A 12,314-nucleotide genomic window follows, 5' to 3' on the forward strand; every position below is an offset into this window, starting at 1 on the left:
AGGGCCCCGAGCTCAGCCACCACCCCCCGGCCGGGGGGGCGGGGACCCCAATGTGAAGCGGCGGCTGGGGCGGCGGGCAGAGCAGGACCGGCGCCGCCGTCCTCTCCTCACCCACCCCTTCCCCTTCGCCCCCTCCGGGGGGAGGGGGTCTTTTCCTTCGGCCTGTCGCCGGCCCCCCGGCTCCTCGGCCCGGACTCCGGGAGGAGTTCTTAGAGCCCCCTCCCCCGCCCCAGCCCCCAGGGCGGCGGGGCCGGGGGGGATCCGGGGGGCCGGCCGCAGCCTCCACCCAGAGGAAACTTTTATAAGAACAAATTCTGGAGCCTCCCAGACGTGACTGTCCCGGGACCAGTGGCCCTGGACGGGCAGAAATCACAGCCTGAAGAGACCCAGGAAGAGGAAAAGAGGTGATCGGGGCCGCCGCCTCCTCTCCCCCCACCCCGGCGGCGCGGAAGAGACCCGGGTGGCCGCCTGCTTGGGCGACACGAGCAGCGATCGCTTCTTCCTCTGTAGCGAGCGCGCCGGAGCCTGCCGCAGTCCGGAGCAGGAAGGGAACCAGCCCGCTCTCTCAGCGCCACGGCTCTTCTCTAAAGTGTGAGTGGTCCTTCCGGAGAGGGGCCGAGGGGGGGGCCGGGGGCGGGAGGATGCCGCAGAGGTTTGTGCAGATGTTTTCCAGCGGCGCGGGGAGTGTGTGTGCGCCCCTTCTTCGCACAGGACGGCTCTGGGGTTTGTTGCCGTTGAGCTTGGACGAGCAATGCCAAGCGTGCAGGTTTCTCCAAGGAGGAGTTAGTTGTGTTCTCTTCCGGAGTGGGAAAGATTGCACCTCTCCGGGCAGGAGTTGGCAGAAGGGAAGTCGAGGAAGGCAGAGCAGGCGTGCACACAAAGGACATCGCTGTGCTCGCCCTTTTCCTGGTGGCAGGGACTGTGGGATGGCGCCGGAGGAGTTTTGTGTAGGGGAGGACCTCTCCCGTGGGTTCCCCCGTGCACCTCTGAAAGTCCAGTTCCTTGATTTGTTCGCAGGCTACCTCGAGGGGAAGCCCGGGTTTCATTTCCATACCTCTCAGTACAGAAGTTTTTAACCTTCTCTTTTCCTGCGTCCAGTTCCTCTGCATGTCAGGAGGACACTTTAACAGATCGCAGTTACTGGGGAAATTCTGGCTTCTTAGGAATCACAGCTTATTTGAGGCAGAGCATTTACTGCATAAACCATTTTATATAGGTTGTTACTCTTCCACCCAAATCCCACATGTGCCCTCTGTCTCTCTCTCTCTCTCTTTTTTGAGTAACAGGTTATAAATGACAGCACTGTTTTATTGGGAGAATGGGTTGAGACTTTGTTGTTTGATTTAGCTTTACTTTAACGATTTAGGAGGAACCTATGAAGCCATAATTCTTACAAGAATGGCTTTTCCTTGCATTATTTTAAAGTTGAAGTCTCTCAAATCTTTGACTCGATTTCAAATGTCCCCTCAGCGTGCCAAGTTAGAGGTACACAGAAGTAGTTAGCATTTCATGTATACAGACCTGGAGGGTTAGGCATCAGGGGGGAATTTTAGGTAACTAGACCCAGACAGTTCTATAGTGAGAGTTATGGTGCCTCCAGACCAGTAGCTGTGGATGGCCTTTCTGAAGTCATTGCTGAGAGATGCTTTGTGGGAATGAATGTATGCCCGGGGTTATCCACCCTAAATTCTCCACTCAGGATCCCGATGAAATTTTTAAAAAAACCTTTTCAGACTTAATGTTTTGACTCTGTACCACTTCTTTTTTAAAGTAATAAGTTCTGCAGATTTATTAGCCTCTGTCTGATGTAAGAATTCATGCATGTATCCCAAACTTACCTCCTTAGGCTAAAAGATGCATCACTTAAGAGCTTGCGTTTTGAGAAATACTAGAATAACCCCAGGTTTCTTGCCTGGTTATTCTTGTTTGCCATCATTTCCCCCCAGCTTTCTGTCTGAGAACTGTTTCTTCCATTTCTTTGACCACTGCCCTTCTCTGGACCTTCTCCAAGCATTTGTTTTTCTGTAGGTGCCTTGTTCTCATTACGCTTTTGTAAGGAACCTTGAAGTCTGTTCTAAGTGGGTACCGACATAAAACGTTGCATAGTGGATTGAATATTAGATTTAGAAGCAGCCAGGTATCTCTGGATGTGTCATCTTTTGTGACTTCGAGTAAGTCACCTTTTCTGTTTCTCACAGATGGACCAGAGAAAAAGCTGGTCTTACATAGACAGCTTTTTGGGAAGGAGAGAGGACAAACCAACAAAGCAAAGTTTGTGGATAATGCCGAGTTTAGGACCTATTTTGATTGCTTTCACTATAGATAAGTTAAGAATGATGGTAATATTTTAATATGTATTTGGGTAGAAATGAGGAAGTATTGGGGGTCTCTGCCTTTGAAGCACTTTTACTTAGGGGTGGAAGAGACAGTTATACAAATGGAACAAGACTACAGGAGAACAGGCCGGTATTAATCTGAGACCACCACGTGTGCCATTGCATTATCCAGTTCTTGCTAACAAGCAGGCTGCTTTTTAAAGGAGAGACTTATTTTGGCTCACAGCTCTGGAGGTGCTAGGTCTGGGGGCTCCTCTGATGGTGGCTTTCTTGTTGGCAGAGCATGCTGCTGCCAGAGGCGGCAGTGAGCACAGCTGTTTGTATTTCACTCCCAGGGTTTACCCTCTGTAGCATAGTTGAATCAAGTTCCCACCCTCTTAGTATTGCTGCCATATGATTTTGGGGGTTAAACTTCTACATGAAATCTCCCCTCCCACCTTGGGGGTGGGAATGGGGTGCTGGTGGTGTTTGATACCTGATAGGAAGTGAATGTAATTTTTTTTTGTTAGGGAAATGTTGGTTTCAGAGCAACTTGGGGTGTCTGAACCAAATCTGGGAAGATCTCTTAGGAAGAAAAGAGTTTGTGGAATTTAAGACTTTTGGAATTGGAAGGTATAAGGCACAGATGTCGTTAGGTAGGTAGTCTGGTGGCAATACTGACAGAGGGAGATTGTTGAGTGGGGTTAAAGTCAGAGTTTGTGTAGGGGCATGGTTAAAGACCCAAGAAGCAGTTGAGAACAGTATTCCTGAGATGATTGGGTAGAAATAACATTTAAGAGCAAAGGTATTGTGCCTGGATTAGGATTTTGTTTTTCCAGGGAAATTAAGGCTATACAGAAGGAATGGTGAAAAAGAAGATGTTTCCAGTATTTTGATATAGTGCTAGTGGTATTTATAAAAAAGAATTTAGAAATAGGGTACCATACTTTGTTTTGAACATCAAATTTTAGGGTTAAAACTGAATACCGATGCAGTTTCAAGACAACAGAAATAGTTTAACAAGTGATATGCTGAAAATGTGGAATTGGGTGTCATTTTTATATTTAGGGTTATGAGAATCCTGATGGGGAGGGAGGAGCTGAAAAAATAAATGTTTTCACGTGAGGGGAAAATCTGTAAAAGTAAATGGAGATGTAGCAAGAACAGGGCATGGATGAGACTCTGCGTAAAATAAATATTTTAAAAGTGGATGTGAAGGAGCTGGTGCTGTGGCTTAGTATGCTAAGCCTCTGCCTACAGCACCAGCGTCGTATATGGGTGCTAGTTCTTGTCCTGGCTGCAACTCTTCCAATCCAGCTCTCTGTTGATGGCCTGGGAAAGCAGTAAAGGATGGTCCAAGTCCTTGGGCCCCTGCACCCACATGGGAGACCCAGAAGAAGCGCCTGGTTCCTGGCTTTGGATCAGTCCAGCTTTGGCCTTTGTGGCCATTTGGGGAGTGCACCAGTGGATGGAAGACCTTCCTCTCTCTCTGTAACTCTGTCTCTCAAATAAATAAAAAACTAAGAAAAAAAATGAATGAGAATTGAGTCAAAAACGGAGGAGTAGGGACTAGTGTTGTGGGTTAGGCCACCACCTGGGACACTGGAATCCCATATGGGAGCACTGGAGTCCTGGCTGCTGGATTTCCTTTTTTTTTTTTTTTTTTTTTTAATCTTTATTTTATTTATTTAAAAGACAGAGTTAGAGAGAGAGAGAGAGAGATCTTCCATCTGCTGTTTTACTCCCCAGATAGCTGCAAGGGCCAGAGCTGTGCTGATCTGAAGCCAGGAGCCAGGAGCTTCTTCCTGGTCTCCCACGTGGGTGCAGGGGCCCAAGGACTTGGGCCATTTTCTACTGCTTTCCCAGGCCACAGCAGAGAGCTGGATCGGAATTGGGGTAGCTGGGACTCGAACCAGTGCCCATATGGGATGCTGCATTTCAGGCTAGGGCTTTAACCCGCTGTTCCGCAGTGCTGGCCCCAGCTGCTGCATTTCCAATCCAGCTTCCTGCTAATACACCTAGAAAGGCAACAGAATATGGCCAAAGTGCCTGGGCCTCTGCCACCCATGTGGGAGACCTGGATGGGGTTCCTAGTTCATGGATTTGGCCTGGTACAGGCCTGGCCATTGCAGCCATTTGAGGAGTAAACCAGGGGTTGGAAGATCTTGCATTCTCTCTCTCTCTCTCTCGCTCTCTCTGGGTGTGTTGTTCTGCCTTTCAAATAAATAAATGAAAAAAGGGAGAGAGGAGAAGACATACTATTTTTGTCCCAGGGAATATGATTCTGTTTTTGAAACAGCTACAAGTTTTGAAGTATACAGATCTCTTCAGATTAAGTTCAGAAGAATATATAGCATTTCATATTTATTTCCTAAATTAATGTTTTTAAACTTTGCCTTGTATTACTCTTTTTTTTTTAAGATATTTTATTTATTTCTTTGAGAGGTAGAGTTACAGACAGTGAGCGGGAGAGACAGAGAGAAAGGTCTTCTCTCCACTGGTTCACTCCCCAGATGGCCACGACAGCTAGAGCTGTGCCGATCCGAAGCCAGGAGCCAGCAGCCAGCAGCTTCCTCCAGGTCTCTCACGTGGTTGTAGGGGCCCAAGCACTTGGGCCATCTTCCACTGCTTTCCCAGGTCGCAGCAGAGAGCTGGATTGGAAGAGCAGCAGCCGGGACTAGAACTGGCACCCAGATGGGATGCTGGCCCCACATGCGGAGGATTAACCTACTGCACCACACCACATTATTCTTTTAAAAAATTTTTATAGGATCGGCACTGTGACATAGTGGGTAAAGCCACCGCCTGCAGTGCTGGCATCCCATATGGGTACCTGTTCGAGTCCCAGCTGCTCCACTTCCGATTCGGCTCTCTGCTATGGCCTGGGAAAGCAGTAGAAGATGGCCCAAGTCCTTGGGCCCCTGCACCCACGTGGGAGACCCAGAAGAAGCTTCTGGTTCCTGGCTTCGGATTGACCCAGCTCCTACCATCGCAGCCATCTAGGGAATGAACCAGTGGATGGGAGGCACACACACACTCTCTCTCTCTCTGCCACTGCCTCTCTGTAACTCTGACTTTCAAATAAATAAATCTTTAAAAATATTTTTTAATTTACTGAGTTTGATCTATTTGAAAAGCAGAGAGGCAGAGGTCCTGCATTTGCTAGTTTACTCACCAAATTCCTGCAACATCCGGGATTGGGCCATGCCAAAACCAGGAGCTCAGAACTCTGTCCAGCTCTGTCCCGTGGTGGGTGGCAGGGACCCAGGTACTTTTGAGCCGTTTACCGCTGCCTCCCCAGAGTGCACCAGCAGGAAGCTGGATTGGAGGTGGAGTAGTCAAGACTTGAACCAGGCACTCCTGTCGGGGCGTACAGGACGTGGACCGCTGCACCAGTCTGCTGCCCTGTGTTTCTCTTATTATTATCCTAAATAGCTGGCAGAGAAGGCTGCTTCCCTTGCTTACAGTTGGTGTGTCTTTGTGTCCCATACAGTGGAGGGGGGGTATCCCTGTGTTGGCGCAGCAGTGCTGAAAAGGCTTTTTAAAAAATCTTTTTGTTAAAAACCAAAAACCAACTTGGCACTTAAAAGCAAATTCAGATGTCCCTGTGGCTAGCATTTGGTGTTGACTTTAACAGAGATTAAGGGTTGTGAGAGAGGAAGCATGGATTCACACTTACCGTGTCCCTTTGTTGGAACTCAGCACCTTGCTAGTTGCTGCTCTGGCTTCTTCACAGTGTTCAGTCACATGGCAGACGTATCTTAGGAAGAGCTGTAGACAGGAGAGTTCTAGGGTGTTTTGGGTGAGGGTATAGGGATTGGATGTGTGCCGTATGGGACGTTCTCTCTTTTGCCTTTGCTTTCTGCAACATTTCTGATGCAGGTGAAGGAAGGCGGGAGTTAGAGACCACTTTTTAGTATTGCTGTGATTTACTAGTGCAGACAGTTGGGGAGTGTGCTGGTAGGGAGCAGAACTTCCATTACTTTTCCTTGGCAACTTTGGGAGAACTTTGCAGGTTGTGTGTTTATGTGGTTTTAGCCCCATGTGACCCCAAAGTCTGTGGGGAGGCTAGCAGCTACCCATTTGTTTTTTTTTTTGACAGGCAGAGTGGACAGTGAGAGAGACAGACAGAGAGAAAGGTCTTCCTTTGCTGTTGGTTCACCCTCCAATGGCTGCCACAGCCGGCGCGCTGCTGCCGGCGCACCGCACCTATCCGAAGGCAGGAGCCAGGTACTTATCCTGGTCTCCCATGGGATGCAGGGCCCAAGCACTTGGGCCATCCTCCACTGCACTCCCTGGCCACAGCAGAGAGCTGGCCTGGAAGAAGGGCAACCGGGACAGCCCCCGGCGCCCCGACCGGGACTAGAACCCGGTGTGCCGGCGCCGCAAGGCGGAGGATTAGCCTACTGAGCCGTGGCACCGGCCCCCATTTCGTTTTACACTGGAGATGGTTCTTGGAAAAAGAAGTCTTCAGGTGCTTCTCATGTCTCATTGTGTGGAGAAAGGATTGGCAACCTTTTTTTTTTTTTTTTTTTTTAAATAAAGGACCACCTAGTACTTTAGATGTTGTGGGCCACGTGATCACTGTGCTGCTTCTACACTCTGCTCTCGCGGTGTGAAAGTGGCCATAGATAATGCAGAAGTGAACGAGTGTGGCTGTGCTCCAGTAAACTCTCGAACATAAAAACAAGAGGTAGATTGCTTTTGGCCCATGGACTGTGGTTTACTGATGCCTGGTACAGATAACTGCCAGATCTTCCAGCATGCGGTGTGGGCTTGGTAACATTGCAGGCTGGGACTGGCTGTTTTGGGTGGTCTCCTTTCTAGGGGAGATGTGCTCCACTGGGCTGTCTGACGGTGACTCTGTGGGAAACATACAGTGTCCTGTTCCTAGTGCTTCTGCCTTCATAGTGGGGAAAACACTGGATTGTAGAGCAGGGGTGATGCTGTCTCTAAAGGCATGCAGCTAAAAAGTAGGACTGCTTGCATTTCTTAGTCAAAATTTCTTATTCAGTTGGCATACACTGCCTTTGTATCATGTGGCCACAAGCATCTATGAAGAATATTATGGGTATGCTATTGAAAGGTTCTAGAAGTAACTTAGAAAGCATATACTTTGGCCGGCGCCGCGGCTCAATAGGCTAATCCTCCGCCTGCAGCGCTGGAACACTGGGTTCTAGTCCCGGTTGGGGCGCTGGATTCTGTCCCGGTTGCCCCTCTTCCAGGCCAGCTCTCTGCTGTGGCCCGGGAGTGCAATGGAGGATGGCCCAAGTGCTTGCGCCCTGTACCCGCATGGGAGACCAGGAGAAGCACCTGGTTCCTGGCTTCGGATCAGTGTGGTGCGCCGGCCGTGGTGGCCATTGGAGGGTGAACCAACGGCAAAGGAAGACCTTTCTCTCTGTCTGTCTCTCTCACGGTCCACTCTGCCTGTAAAAAAAAAAAAAGAAAGCATATACTTTGAATTTTGTAACATTCGAAGTATTTATATTTGGTTTGAAAGTCAGATGAAAATATTAGGCAAATTATGAAGACCTTAAAGTCTTAATCTCTTGTAGTATACTTAATTCATTATACAAAATTAATGGCTATGCAATTTTTTTTTGTTTCAAGTATCATATCTTAAGTCGTATATAAATATATTTAAAAATCTTTGCTATAGTTTAAAGGGTGAATCTATCTCATATGTGTTGTCTAGGAAGTATAATTCACTTTGTACAATTTTACATTACAACTAAGGTCAAGAACATTTATTTCACATGTCAATAAAGACCTGCATTGGATGACATACAAGACTATTGTATGCTATTACAATTTTAGTATATTTTTTAGAAGATCGCTGTGAAGTTGCTTTACTATTCATTTAGTGAGGATTGCTGCTTGTTTTAAAAATTTTCCCTTTAATTTTTGCTTTTTCAAGTAATTTTATCATTATCTCAAGCCTCAGGATGGGAGGCATTTAGATAGGGGCCGATGCTGTGGCGCAGCGGATTAAGCCGCCATCTGCAGTGCTGGCATCCCATATGGGCGTTGGTTCTAGTCCCAGCTGCTTCTCTTCTGTTCTGGCTCTCTGCTATGGCCTGGGAAAGCAGCAGAAGATAACCTAGGTGCTCTGCACCCACATGGGAGACCTGGAAGAAGCTCCTAACTTCTGGCTTTGGCCTGGCCCTGCCCCTGCTGTTGTGGTCATCTGGGGAGTGAGCTATTGGACGGAAAATCCCCCCCGCCCCGTGTGTGTGTGTGTGTGTGTGTGTGTGTGTGTCTCTGTCTCTTTTTCTCTGTCTCTCCCTCTCTCTCTTTGACTTTCAAAAAAATAAATCTTTGAAAAAAAAAAGACGTAAGGTATTCACCTCATATCAGCAAATACTCTGTTTTGGTAACACTTTTAGTTGGCCAGGAAATAAGGATTTTTTTTTCTTTCTAATTATTCCTGTGTTGTCATGACAAATAGAGGAGTGGGGCTGGTACTGTGGCACAGTGGACTAAGCCTCTGCCCGAGGCACCGCATCCTGTATGGGTGCTGTTCCTGTCGTGTCCTGGTTATTCCTCTTCCGATCCTGCTCTCTGCTTGTGGTCTGAGGAAGCAGTGGAAAGGGCTCAAGTCCCTGCAGCCACGTGGGAAATGTATAAGAAGCTCCTGGCTTCAGATCAGCTCAGCTCCAGCTGCTGCGGCCATTTGGGGAGTGAACCAGCAGATAGAAGACCTCTCTCTCTGTCTCTCCCTCTCTCTGCCTATAACTTTCCTCTCTAGTAAATAAATAAAATATCTTAAAAAAAAAAAAAAAAGAAGAGGCGTAAAGTTGCTTTCAAATAATGAACTCTTGGTATTTGAGATTCTTTTCCACTAAGTATAGAACTCGCCTTTCTTATACCTTGATGTGCTTTTAGATTTTTCTCTATTTTCTGATGGTGTTTCATTCATTCTTTCTCTGGGTAATTCTCACACCTGTTTAAATGTAATGCCTTTTCTACATACATATGACATTTCCTGAACAGTGTGGGATATATATTTTCTAGTCATTTATGTTTTTATACCCGAGAGTGTTTAAATTTTTTCCCTACTACACCTTCAGGACTGTAACGTGTTTGAGGAAACATCTGCAGTTTTCACTGAGCTCTTGACCTGGATGTTTGGATAGCAAAGTAATGTCTAACAACATTTTTCTAAAATATTCCTTTAAACTTTTTGATTTTTGTCAAAAATGCCAAAAGCTAATGCCAAAAAAAAAAAAAAAAGAGAGAGCCCACATTTGTGTTTTATTTGTCTAAAACGCAAATCGTTAAAAAAGAAAGTAAACGAAGTGCAGCAGAGAGCTTACTGCTGGAGTCTTATCTTTTGCTCCTCCCCCATCGGACTTAAGGGACAGCTAGTGGATCGGTTAGATATTGTGCAGTTTCTGTTATGCTCTGTTGCCTCTGCCCTTTCTTTGTAGCTGAAAGATAGCTACTGGAAATCTGGGTGGCTTTAGGAAGGGGGTGGTGTGTTATCTCTGTTCGTGCGTGTGTGTGTGTGTGTGTGTGTGTGTGATGTGCTGAATGTTCCTCTCTGCATGACTGCTCTGGAACTTAGGAAATATTAAAAGATAGTGCAAAATACATTTTTTTTAAAAATATTTACTCATTTGAAAGGCAGAGAGAGAGAGAGATCTCTATCCTTTGGTTCACTCCTCAGATTGCCACAGTGGCTGGTGCTGTGGCAGGGGCAGAAGGACTGAGGCCGTCCTCTGCTGTTTTCCCAGGCACATGAGCAGAGAGCTGGATTGGAGGTGGAGCAGTGGGGACTCCAGATGATGCCGGTGTTGCAAGCAGCGATTTAACCGGCTGTGCCTCTACGCTGGCCCCAGTGCAAAATATTTTAAATTTCAGTTAGCCTTTCTTGTGAGAGGAGCACCTTTGGGTATGCTACTTTGGATATGATAAGATTTTCTTTTTTTCTGGCATTTTCATCTGGCAGCGTGTTGATTGAACTCGTCAACATATAAAGACAGCACAAAAAGTGAAGTTTCAAGGCTAATTTTTAGTGTGGTTTTGGAAGAGAGGATGTATATTACCAGTTTTTTTACTGTGGAATGTTTGTTAGAGCAGTATAAGGATAATTTGCCTTTGTGTGACATCCTCCAGATCTGAGGATGTAACTACCTAATGGTTGAAGATATTCGTATTTGGAGCCAGCGGCAGGTTGGTAGTTCACTCATTTACCCATGAAATACATTCTTGCTATTGAGACAGAAGACTCAGTTATGGAGGGAGTACATTTCTTAGTTATTGGCCTTGAGTATGCTGCTTACGCTTCTAATATCTGTTTCAGCACCTGTTGATGGGGAAAACATGGCCTTCACAAGGTTGTTGCTAGGAGTAAATAAGATGAACTATGAGATGTATGCAAAGCTCTTAGTCCAGTGCCTAGCATATAGTTAATGGCCCATCAGTGTTAATTTATTAAGTTGCAGGTCTTTTAAAATGTGATATAGATAGAAGGCTAAAGTCAGGCTTTGTATTGCCTAATATTTAAATTCAGCACTAGAGTTTGACAAACGACATAGAAGTAATTCTGCGGTGTTTTCCAGAGCATCTAAAATGAGTATGTGACTCATTAATATTTTACTAAAAATTTTTCAAAAATTAGAGAAATGGGGGCTGTAGTGTAGTAGGCCAAGCCTCTGCCTGTAGCGCTGGCATCCCATTTGGGTTCCAGTTTGTGTCCCGAGTGCTCTTCTTCTGATCCAGCTCCCTGCTTACAGCCTGGGAAAGCAGTGGAAGATGGCCCAAGTGCTTGGACCCTTTACCCATGCAGTACCCTTGTACCCATGCAGGAGACCTGGAGGAAACTCCTGGCTCCTGGCTTTAGATCAGCCCAGCTCTGGCTGTTGTGGCCAGTTGGGGAGTGCACCAGCAGATGGAAAACCTTTCTGTCTGTCTCTCCCTCTCTCTATATGTAACTCTGCCTCTAAAATAAATAAATAAAAATCTTAAAAAAAAATTAGAGAAATTATAGAAGTGCTGTGTCTTTTTAAAAGGCAGTTTGAGGGCCGGCACCACGGCTCACTAGGCTAATCCTCCGCCTGCAGTGCCAGCACCCCGGGTTCTAGTCCCGGTTGGGGCGCCGGGGTCTGTCCCGGTTGCTCCTCTTCCAGTCCAGCTCTCTGCTGTGGCCTGGGAGTGCAGTGGAGGATGGCCCAGGTGCTTGGGCCCTGCACCCGCATGGGAGACCAGGAGGAAGCACCTGGCTCCTGGCTTTGGATCGGCAGTGCGCCAGCCTCAACGTGACCTCCGTAGCGGCCACTTGGAGGGTGAACCAACGGAAGGAAGACCTTTCTCTGTGTCTCTCTCTCTCTCTCTCCCTCTCACTGTCTAACTCTGCCTGTCAAAAAACAAAACAAAACAAAAGGCAGTTTGAACATAATTGAGATTTTTAGTCATTCCAAAGACTTAGCAGTAGTGCATGGACTAGGAAGGTGTCTTTTTAAAATGATTGGTGATTACCTCTGACAGTGATTGGCTTATGTTGTCCATTTAGAAATACCAGAATGTAATTTAGTTGTCAGTATTTTGAATGTGTATCTTTTTAACCCTTGAAAATAGAAATGTTTACAAATCATAAAGTTGAGGGGTCAGTGATGTGGCATAGTAGGTAAAGCCACTGCCTGAGATGCCAGCATCCTATATGAGTACTGGTTCAAGTCCTGACTGCTCTTCTTCTGATCTAGCTCCCTGTTGATGGTCTGGGAAGAGCAATGGAAGATGGCCCAAGCGTTTGGGCCCTCCTGCTTACCCATGTGGTAGACCTGGATGAAGTTCCTGGCTTCACCTGGCCCAGCCCTGGCCATTGTGGCCATCTGGAAACTGAACCAGCAGATGGAAGATATATCTCTCTCTCTCTCTGTAATTCTGACTTTCCAAATAAATAAGTAAAAAATCTTAAAAAAAATAACGAATAGAGAGTTTGTCTGTATCATTTACATTTTAGATTAAGATTGAAAATCCTGGTGCTGGTGCTGTGGC

General features: G+C 46.6%; 1 protein-coding gene across 7 annotated transcripts in view; it reads left to right on the forward strand.

Annotated features, from left to right (window-relative positions):
* Positions 1-265: 265 nt before the first annotated feature.
* The window catches only part of FBXW7 (F-box and WD repeat domain containing 7), a 212,832-nt gene continuing 200,783 nt past the window's right edge, over positions 266-12,314 (forward strand). For 2 of the 7 annotated variants that reach the window (XM_089302350.1, XM_089302351.1), the window contains exons 1-2: positions 272-404; positions 511-591. The gene's annotated coding sequence lies outside the window, so the exon portion shown is untranslated. Of the gene's footprint in view, positions 592-12,314 lie in introns of all 7 variants that reach the window. The other 5 variants (XM_089302354.1, XM_051819992.3, XM_008267326.5 and 2 more) reach the window with 5 other exon arrangements.

The sequence above is a fragment of the Oryctolagus cuniculus genome, chromosome 8 (genome assembly GCF_051225735.1).
Source record: "Oryctolagus cuniculus isolate XC-2025 breed Fujian yellow rabbit chromosome 8, ASM5122573v1, whole genome shotgun sequence".
NCBI lineage: Eukaryota > Metazoa > Chordata > Mammalia > Lagomorpha > Leporidae > Oryctolagus > Oryctolagus cuniculus.